Source organism: Chiloscyllium plagiosum, chromosome 20 (genome assembly GCF_004010195.1).
Source record: "Chiloscyllium plagiosum isolate BGI_BamShark_2017 chromosome 20, ASM401019v2, whole genome shotgun sequence".
Lineage (NCBI taxonomy): Eukaryota > Metazoa > Chordata > Chondrichthyes > Orectolobiformes > Hemiscylliidae > Chiloscyllium > Chiloscyllium plagiosum.
Window position 1 is genome coordinate 55,303,416 of NC_057729.1, and position 10,157 is coordinate 55,313,572.

General features: G+C 44.6%; 1 protein-coding gene across 2 annotated transcripts in view; it reads left to right on the top strand.

Moving 5' to 3' along the window:
- The first annotated feature begins 3,707 nt into the window (after positions 1-3,707).
- Positions 3,708-10,157, top strand: part of raly (RALY heterogeneous nuclear ribonucleoprotein) — a 126,163-nt gene continuing 119,713 nt past the window's right edge. Inside the window, exon 1 of one of the 2 annotated variants that reach the window (XM_043710875.1) lies at positions 3,708-3,879. The gene's annotated coding sequence lies outside the window, so the exon portion shown is untranslated. The remainder of the gene's footprint in view (positions 3,880-10,157) is intronic. The other variant, XM_043710874.1, reaches the window with a different exon arrangement.

Genomic DNA, 10,157 nt, shown 5'->3' on the forward strand with positions numbered 1-10,157 from the left:
TCCCGATATACCTTAGGGTTTTCCTTGATCCAATCCGCCAACGACTTCTCATGTCCCCTCCTGGCTCTTCTTAGCTCTCTCTTTAGGTCTTTCCTGGCTAATTTGTAACTCGCAAGCGCCCTAACTTAGCCTTCACACCTCATCCTAACATAAGTCTTCTTCTTCCTCTTGACAAGAGATTCAACTTCCTTAGTAAACCACGGCTCTCGCGCTCGACAACATCCTCCCTGCCTGACCGGTACATATTTATCAAGGATCTGCAGTAGCTGTTCTTGAATAAGCTCCATATTTCAATTGTGCCCACTCCCTGCAGTTTCCTTCCCCATCCTATGCATCCTAAATCTTGCCTAATCGCATTGTAATTACCTTTCCCGAGCTGTAACACTTGCGCTGTGGTTTATACCTATCCCTTTCCATAACTAATTGTGGTCACTGTCACCAGAGAGCTCACCTACCTCCAAATCTAACACCTGGCCGGGTTCATTACCCAGTTAATGTTAAACCCAAGCAGGAATCTGTTATTTGTAGTTGTTGATCACAACATTCTCTTTGGCGAATGGAAACCAAGTGAAGATCTCTGGTGGATGGGATAAAGTGATGTGAATAATTGGTACCAAAAAATGTATAAATTATATCATTTTGATATAATAGAGGCTAGCCTTTCTTTTAATTTACGAGAGAAATAGTTGAATTCACCACAGTCCCACTCTCTCATTAGGACAGAGATGACAGGATGAGATGGGGGGGTGGGGTGTTGAACCTGTGGATCGCCATGCCACACGCAGGGGGCAAGTCAAAAGGTGGCACTTCCATGGTAACCTCAGTCAGTACAAGAACTAAACCTGCACCGTTAAAATCATACCGCACTGCAAACTAACTGAGCTAATCAACACCCTTCTGACCCTACCCATGAAACAAAAACTACTGCAAAAACAATTCGTTTATCATTCATTCTCAGGTTACAGATGAATGGTGCTAGGGCTGACATGTGCTTTCCAGACCTATTGCCCTCAAGAACAGGGTCAGGTAAGGTTTGAATTGGAATCCCTGCAGTCTCTATGCTTGACGTGTCTCTGGTGTTAGAGACAGAGTCTCAGAATTTTGACCCAGTGACAATATAAGAACATTCGATGTATTCTGTCCAAATCAGGAGGAACACAAAAATGTTTGCACAAAATATTCCCACTCATGAAGCGACTGAGAACAAGAGAGCAGGACATAAATTTGAAGTGATTTGTAGAAGTGATGAGAGGCAAAGCTTTTTCACATAATGTGTGGCTGGGGTCTGGAATTCACTGCCTGACAGTGCAGTGGGACAGGTGCAATCAAAGCACTCAAAAGTAATTTGGATTTTTATGAGAGAAGGAACAATCTCAGGGATTAAAGGTAGAAGGTATGAGCATGGCACGAATTGACTTGCTAATTTGGAGAGCTGGCACAGAAATGTTGGGCCAAATAGTCTCCTTCTGCTCTGTAGTTCTATGAACATTGATGATTTTGTCCCTCAGGGTAGGGTCAGAGGTCATAGGGAGGGTGGTACTGTGGAAGTCAGCCTGGAGAGTTGCAGCAGTTTGTCATCTTGCAGCTGGCCAACCTGTCTCTGTTAGGAAGTCTTACATCTATGTTTATAATCCTTGCTCCTCTCTGTCCTTGTAACATCCTGCAGCTGCAACACTCTGGGAGTGCTGCTTTCCTCCAACACTACGTTTTCTGAAGTGTCCTCCATTTGTTATTGGTAGTCAGTTGCCTAGGCCCTTAGACATATGATTCCTCCCTGAACCTCTCAACTTCTCTATCTCTCCCTCGAATGCATTTGTGGGTGAGGAGATGACCTCATGGTAATCCAGACAGTCCGTGATATTCTCAGGACCCAGGTCCATAAACGCTCCGAATGGCAGATGGTAGTGTTCAAATTCAATAAAAATCTGGAATTAAGTATCTAATGATGACTTTGAAATTGTTGCTGATTATTAGGGGAATGACTCACCTGGTCCTTTAGGGAAGGAAATCTGCGATCCTTACTCGGTCTGGCCTACATGTGACTTTGGACCCAGAGCAATGTGGTTGTCCCTGAACTGTCCTCTGGGCAATTAATGGACAATAAATGTTGGCCCAGCCAGTTGCAACCACATCCTGTGAATGAGCAAAACAAAACATTCTTGACAAATAAGGTTTTGGTCATCTGTCTGAATATTACCTGAAGCATCTCAGATAACAAGTCAGGTTTTAGCCTGAAATTTCTCCTGTGACATTTTATTGTGTGAATTGCCAGAGGAAGTGGTGGATGCGGGGTACAGTTACAACATCTAAAAGACATCTGGATAAGTACCTGAGTGGAGTCATAAAGATGTACAGCATGGAAACGGACCCTTCGGTCCAACCCGTCCATGCCAACCAGATATCCCAACTCAATCTAGTCCCACCTGCCAGCACTTGGCCCATATCCCTCTCAACCCTTCGTATTCACATACTCATCCAGATGCCTTTTAAATGTTGCAACTGTACCAGCCTCCACCACTTCCTCTGGCAGCTCATTCCATACACGTACCACCCTCTGCATGAAAATGTTGTCCCTTAGGTACCTTTTAATTTTTTCCCCTCTCACCATAAACCTATGCCCTCTAGTTCTGGACTCCCCCACCCCAGGGAAAAGGCCTTATCTATTTATCTTATCCATGCCCCTCATGATTTTGTAAACCTCTATAAGGTCACCCCTCAGCCTCCGACGCTCCAGGGAAAACAGCCCCAGCCTATTCAGCCTCTCCCTATAGCTCAAATCCTCCAACCCTGGCAACATCCTTGTAAATTTTTTCTGAACCCTTTCACTCAAGTGGAAGGTTTGGAGGGGCATGGGTCAACCACAGGCAAATGCATCTAGTTCATTTTTGGAACATGGTCTGCATGGACTAGTTGGACCAAAGGGTCTGTGTCCATGCTGTAATTACAACCATAGAGTGTTGTATTGCGATGGTGGTGCCCCTACCTTTGGCTCAAAAGTACTGAGTTCAAGTCCTGTCCACTCTGGAGAAGTCATAGTGAGCCCGGAACCTGGGTGTGCGGAGCAAGCAGTGAGTAGGCAATTGAGTCAGGATTTGCTTCTGAACTCCCAGTACATTTGGAATCCTTTCCAATGGAAAGTGGCTATGTAAACCAGTCACGCTGCAATTACACCCTCCCAACTGTAAAGGCACTGCAGGACCTTCACCCACAGTGAGCTGGATTATAAACTGTTAGGTTGACAGTGGCAGTTTCAATGATAAATGTGAACAGATGAATTTATAATGACAAAAAAAGGCAGACAAACATGAGCTATTTAATTCGCTAGTTCTGCAGGACCTTTAGAATTAAATAGGAATGGGGTCAGCTTGTTGGAATCCAGGTTAAAATGTGACATTGTATTGTGCACAATATTTTAATCGATGATCGAAACTAGAGCTATTTAATTTTATAATTACTGCTCTGAGCTTCAGAATAAGAAGTGGGTGATGGCTCTAAGGCGAGCAGACCATTCAGCGCAGAGGGAGGAGAGTCTGATCTGAGGGCAGTGAGGTCTTCCCCAGTCGCATAGCCAGCCAGCCCTGAGGGCAGTGCCGCTAATGCGGATCGTCCACGTTCACCGGGTGGGTCGGGGGGGGAACTGAGTGTTTTGTCTGAGCTGCATTTCCAAGCCGCTGTGTAGCTCAGGTCTCCCCTGAGCTGGAGTAGAGAGTGCCGGCTGTTGGTGAATCTCTCTCTCTCTCTCTCTCGCTCTCTCTGCCTGTTATTTCTCTCTATCCCTCTGTCCCCACCCCCAGTCAGTCTGTTCCTCTCCTTTATCTCATCTCTCACTCTCCCTCTCTCTTTGCCGTTTTTTAACTCCTGAATTTTCTTGTCTCTCTGGTGAGTAATTTTGCTGTCTGTGACGTTTTGATTTTTTTGAAAACAAAGAAAAATTTTCTTCTTGATTTTTTTTTCATTACCTGTTAAAGAAGATGATGTGTAGAGACGGGGAGGCGAGAAACAGTGAATGTGTGTTTATAAGAGTAGTTTCTGTTTTGCTCTTGTCAGACATCAATGTAAATATATATGCGTGTTGTGAAAATAAATTTAGGCTCATTAACTGCAATGTTAAGAGAAATTCCTCTGTCACACATCTCACTTTCTATTCATCTGAACTGATGTCTCAGGATCATATTTTGGATTTTTTTCCCCTTTTCTCTTTCTCGAATGTATTTTTCATCAGTTGTATATTACCAAAGCCACCCCACCCCCTCGCATTTAGAAGGTTTAATTACACCCCCATCTCCTGTGCTAAATAAGCTGTCAGTTTGTAATGTGTTGGGTTTTTAAAAAAAATACAATTTTATTGTTTAGGATCTTGTGGCATTTGGTGTTTTTAAAGCCCCCCCCCCCCCCAAGAAAAAGTTTCTGACTTTTTTCTGGGTTGGCTGTATTTTGACAGATGAATTCTCTCTCTCGTCTAAATGGTTGCTGTTACTCTATAAAGGAGAGTGGGGTCTTGAGAAGGTGATTGTATGGGGAGAGAGAGAGAGAGGTTTTTCTTTTGTAGCTGTCTGGCTTGATCTACTGCTTTATATTTTCAACATACAGCAAATAAAATTGTCCAAAAACAAATTCCTGACTGATACTTAGCTAATTATTGCACAAGAAAACCCTGAAGTGTAAAGCTGATTAAATCTATAGGGGAAAACAGAATATTTCAGGCAGTGTTCAAATGACTGGACAATAAGATTGCATTTTTCCACAGAGCTTCCTAACATCGCTTCCAAAAAATGTGAGGATGATGACTGTCTTGAGGACAAGAAATCTATTTCAAAAATATGAAAGGAACTTTCAAATGGGCAAACCACTCTGCAGGAAAAATATGTGGCAGTTTTTTAAAAAAATTTTTTTCACAAACACTTGACAGGCATTGTAAATGGTATTGGAGCATGTCACTTGGTACAAATATCAATGTGGCATGGATAATCTCTCTCCCTCTCTGTGTGTCTCTCTCTCTCTCTCTCTCTCTCTCTCTCTCTCTCTCTCTCACTCAAAGAAAGATAACAGGTTTGACAGTAACAGGGCAAACTTCCAGGAGAGCATTTCCCAACAGAGTAGAAACTCCCTTCCGGGTTGGAATATCAGAAAACTGTTCCCTAACCTTAGTTTTTGAAGGTGTACTGGTTTCCAGTTGGTGTCCTGGTTTCCAGTTATGAACCGATGAGTGATGGGGCTGGTTGCTGTTTGTTGCTACACTGGTTGCCATGGCTGGGCATGCTAGGCTGCTGTTGCTACAGGCAACCATATTTAGGGCTCTGTTCACACTGTACAGGCAGCTCCAGGATGAAGCAGTTTGAGTGGACGCTCTGATTGAGGTGCAAATTTGAATTTGAGTTACTGCTTTCCCTCCCCCACCCACCCCGTGTCAAAGCCACCATGGGGGTTCTAACCCAACACTAGAACTCTCCAAGTAGCTCAGCAAAAGACCATGAGGCCATTAGATGTGGGAGAAGAATTGGGCCATTCAGCCCATCGAGTCTGCTTCACCATTCAATGAGATCATGTCTGATAAGATCATCCTTTACTCCATTTTGCAGGCTTATCCCCATAACTCTTGATTCCCTTACTGATTGAAAATCTCTCTGTCTCATCTTCGGATGTACCAGATGACCCAGCCTCGACAGCCCTCCACAGATTCACTTTATTCTGAGTAAGAAATTCATCCCCCTCTCTGTCTTAAATGGGTGGCCCCTCATTCTGAGATGGTGCCCTCTGATCCTAGACTCTCCTACAAGGGAAAATCCCCTTTGTGTTTATTCTGTCAGGTCCCTAAGAACCTTTTATGTGTTTCAATAAAGTCACCTCTCACTCATCTAAACTCCGGTGAGTACAGGTCCTTGTCATATGACAGTCCCTCTATCCCTGGGATCTGCTGAGTGAACCATCTCTGGACTATTTCCAGTACCTGTACATCTTTCTGCAAATTAGTGACCCAAGGCTCCTCACACTATTCCAGCTGTCACCTGACTTGTGCCTTGTTTAGTTTGAATAAAACCTCCTTGTTTTTATATTCTATTTTGTTTAGAAATAAAGGCCTACATTCTGTGTACCTTCCCTATTATCTGCTGAGTTTGGATGCTGGCTTTTTGTGATTCACACCCTGGAATATTTGGAATCTGGATCATGATACCCTGATTTAGACAACATTTTCAGTGTTAACTTGAAACAAATTCCATTTAGTGTCTGCCCCAGCATTGTGGAGTGGATGTATTTCTGTGGTTACTGTGACCCGGAGATGGCTCATAGCTGTTCCCTGGGTAGGATTGCCAACTCTTCAGACTTGAAAGAAAAGTGTCCTGGAGCACAGTTGTGAACAACTAGCAGGAGAAATGGGGGTAGTTTATTAGTTGATCGGTCATAACGGAGGTTGGCGTACGTCAAAGACGCATGTGTCAGGATAGCAGTGATGGAAGTGTGGTGGTGGAAATGTTGAAGACAGGAAGTCATGTGATGGAGCCTGTGGGAACTTACTCAGCCTGAGTTGGCAACACTGATTGCAGCTAAAGCAGAAATTACTCAAGGTCAGCTTCAGGAAGTGGATAGAGTGATACAGCCCGGAACCAGACCTTTCGGTCCAACCCGTCCATGGTATCCTAATCTGAAGTAATTTCATTTTCCTGCATTTGACCCATATCCCTCTAAATGCTTCCTATTCACACACCTGTCTAAATACATTTTTAAAAAGAAGAAAGGAAATGGGTTATACTGTAAGAAGAGCAAGGCGATGGCAGGGTGACTGACTGACCCATATTTTAAGGGACTATTCCTTATTTTGACTCTTTGACCCATATCAGACTGACCTAGTGGGGCACAGCTTAGAGATGGAGTGTGATTGCTAGTCCGTAAGTTGGTCAGTAAAGAGGCAACTTCACCAGGTACTGGATGTAAGTTTGTTCGCTGAGCTGGAAGGTTTGTTTTCAGACGTTTCGTCACCATGCTAGTTAACATCATCAGTGAGCCTCCGGTGAAGTGCTGGTTTTATGGCCCACTTTTTATTTATGTGTTTAGGTTTCCTTGGGTTACCTTTAGGAAACCTTCACCAGGCACGTTATAAAGTATTGGTTGCAATAAACCATCCTCAACTACAGCATTGCTCTTAGTCTCCAGAATACTGCCTCCACCATCCCTTTCCTGTGCAGCAAATCCCACCCCCTCCCCCCATGGATCTCACCAACAATTTCCATGCAACTTAATTGTTCACAAGCACAATTCCCAATCACTCCCCAAACCCCGTTCCTCTCTCTCTGCCTCCTGATCTGTTTGTCAAAGTATTCCCTTATTTCATAAAGGTTAGTCATTGGACAGATGTGATCAGAGACTCAGGGTGTAAAGGCCAACATGGATTGGTTGGGCCAAAAACCAGGATCTGGATTGTAACCTGTTAGCCTGACAGAAGAACATCAGAGAGTGCTGGAGTTACCAAATCGGTTAAGGAAGGCTTCAGCTTAAAAGTTATTTAATTTACTGAAGCTAACTGCACCCCAAGTGGAATGCCCTGCCAGTAGCAGTGGTGGACTCTCCCTCTTCATGGGCATTTAAACGGGCATTGGATAGGCATATGGAGGATAGTGGGCTAGTGTAGGTTAGGTGGGCTTGGATCGGCGCAACATCGAGGGCCAAAGGGCCTGTACTGCGCTGTATTTTTCTATGTTCTAAGTCTCGTAGAGTTAAGGCACCATGGAGTTAAGGCTAGTGGCCTGATCAAAGTCTTCAAGGTATTACCAGGGAAAGGTGAGAAGTCCCACGACACCAGGTTATAGTCCAACAGGTTTATTTGACATCACAAGGTTTTGGAGTGTCGCCCCTTTATCAGTCTGATTGAAATCACAAGCAAATAAACCTGTTGGACTATAACCTGGTGATGTGGGACTTCTTCTGACCTTATCCACCCCAGCCCAACACTGGCAGCTCCACGTTATGGTTACTAGGAAACGACAGGGTAGATAAAGAAAAACTGTTCCCACTGGTTGGGGATTGGAGAACCAGGGGCAGAGTCTGAGAATTAGGGCCAGACCATTCAGGAGAGACATTAGGAAGCACTTCTACACACGCGCACACACACGCACACACACACACGGACCTTCCTTCCACAAATGGCAGTGGCTGCTGGGTCAGTCATTAGTATTAAATCTGCAATGGTATTAAATCCAAAGACTGGTTTATGGAGTTAGGCCACAGTCAGCCATGATTCTCATGAAGGAGGCATGGAACAGGCTCGAGGGGCCGAATAGCCTACTCGTGTTCCTATGAAGTTTTGAAAGGAGCAGGCAAGACAATGAGGAGAATGGAAGGATCCAAGGAAGGGAAGATCAAGGTTGGGTGTAGGAGGAAGTGAGATGGTGGGAAATAAGTAGTTCCACAGTTTGGAATATCTTCAGAAACAATGGAATTAGAGACAAATTCAGTCTGATAGATCGTAATCTTTGTCACAAAGTGTGAGGGTGGGGAAAAGGAAGATCAGAGAGATTAAAAGCTCCAGCCTTGGCTCAGATGTAGTTAATCTTCTTCATTTCGGAGCTTCCTGGGCTCCATTTGACCTTCGCAGCACGGAAGGTTATTTAGAGTCACACAATCAGAGAGATGGACAGCACGGAAACAGACCCTTCGGCCCAACCTGTCCATGCTGACCAGATATCCCAACCCAATCTAGTCCCACCTGCCAGTACCCGGCCCATATCCCTCCAAACTATTCCTATTCATATACCCATCCAAATGCCTCTTAAATGTTGTAGTTGTACCAGCCTCCACCACGTCCTCTGGCAGCTCATTCCACACACGCACCACCTTATGTGTGAAAATTTTGCCCCGTAGGTCTCTTTTATATCTTTCCCCTCTCACACTAAACCTATGCCCTCTAGCTCTGGAGTATCCCACCCCAGGGAAAAGACTTTGTCTATTTACCCAATCCATGCCCCTCATGATTTTATAAACCTCTGTAAGGTCACCCCTCAGCCTCTGACATTCCAGAGAAAACAGCCTCAGCTGTTTGGGGTGGCACGGTGGCTCAGTGGTTAGTACTGCAGCCTCACAGCACCAGGCTCCCAGGTTCGATTCCAGCTTTGGGTAACTGTCTGTGTGGAGTTTGCATATTCTCCCTGTGTCTGTGTGGGTTTCCTCCAGGTGCTCTGGTTTCCTCCCACAATCCAAAGATGTGCAGGTCAGGTGAATTGGCCATGCTAAATTGCCCGTAGTGTTAGGTGCATTAGTACGAGGGAAGTGGGTCTGGGTGGGTTACTCTTCAGAGGGTCGGTTGGGCTGAAGGGCCTGTTTCCACACTGTAAAGAATCTAATCTAATCTAATCGATTCAACCTCTCCCTATAGCTCAAATCCTCCGACCCTGGCAACATCCTTGTAAATCTTTTCTGAACCCTTTCAAGTTCCACAACATCTTTCCGATAGGAAGGAGACCAGAATTGCACGCAATATTCCAATAGCGGCCTAACCAAAGTCCTGTACAGCTGCAACATTACCTCTCAACGCCTGTAATCAATACTCTGACCAATAAAGGAAAGCATACCAAACACCTTCTTCACTATCCTACCTACCTGCAACTCCACTTTCAAGTAGCTATGAACCTGCACTCCAAGGTCTCTTTGTTCAGCACCACACCTAGGACCTTACCATTAAGTGTGTAAGTCCTGCTAAGATTTGCTTTCCCAAAATACAACATCTCGCATTTATCTAAATTAAACTCCAATTGCCACTCCTCGCCCATTGGCCCATCTGATCAAGATCCTGTTGTAATCCGAGGTAACCTTCTTCGCTGTCCACTACACCTCCAATTTTCTTATACCTTACAAACGATACCTCTTATGCTCGCATCCAAATCATTTATATAAATGATGAAAAGTAGTGGACCCAGCACCGATCCTTGTGGCACTCCACTGGTCACAGGCCTCCAGTCTGAAAACAACCCTCCACCACCACCCTCTGTCTTCTACCTTTGAGCCAGTTCTGTATCCAAATGGCTAGTTCTTCCTGTATTCCATGAGATCTAACCTTGCTAACCAGTCTCCCATGTGGAACCTTGTCAAATGCCTTATTGAAGTCCATATAGATCACATCTACCACTCTGCCCTCATCAATCCTCTTTGTTACTTCAAAAACCTCAATC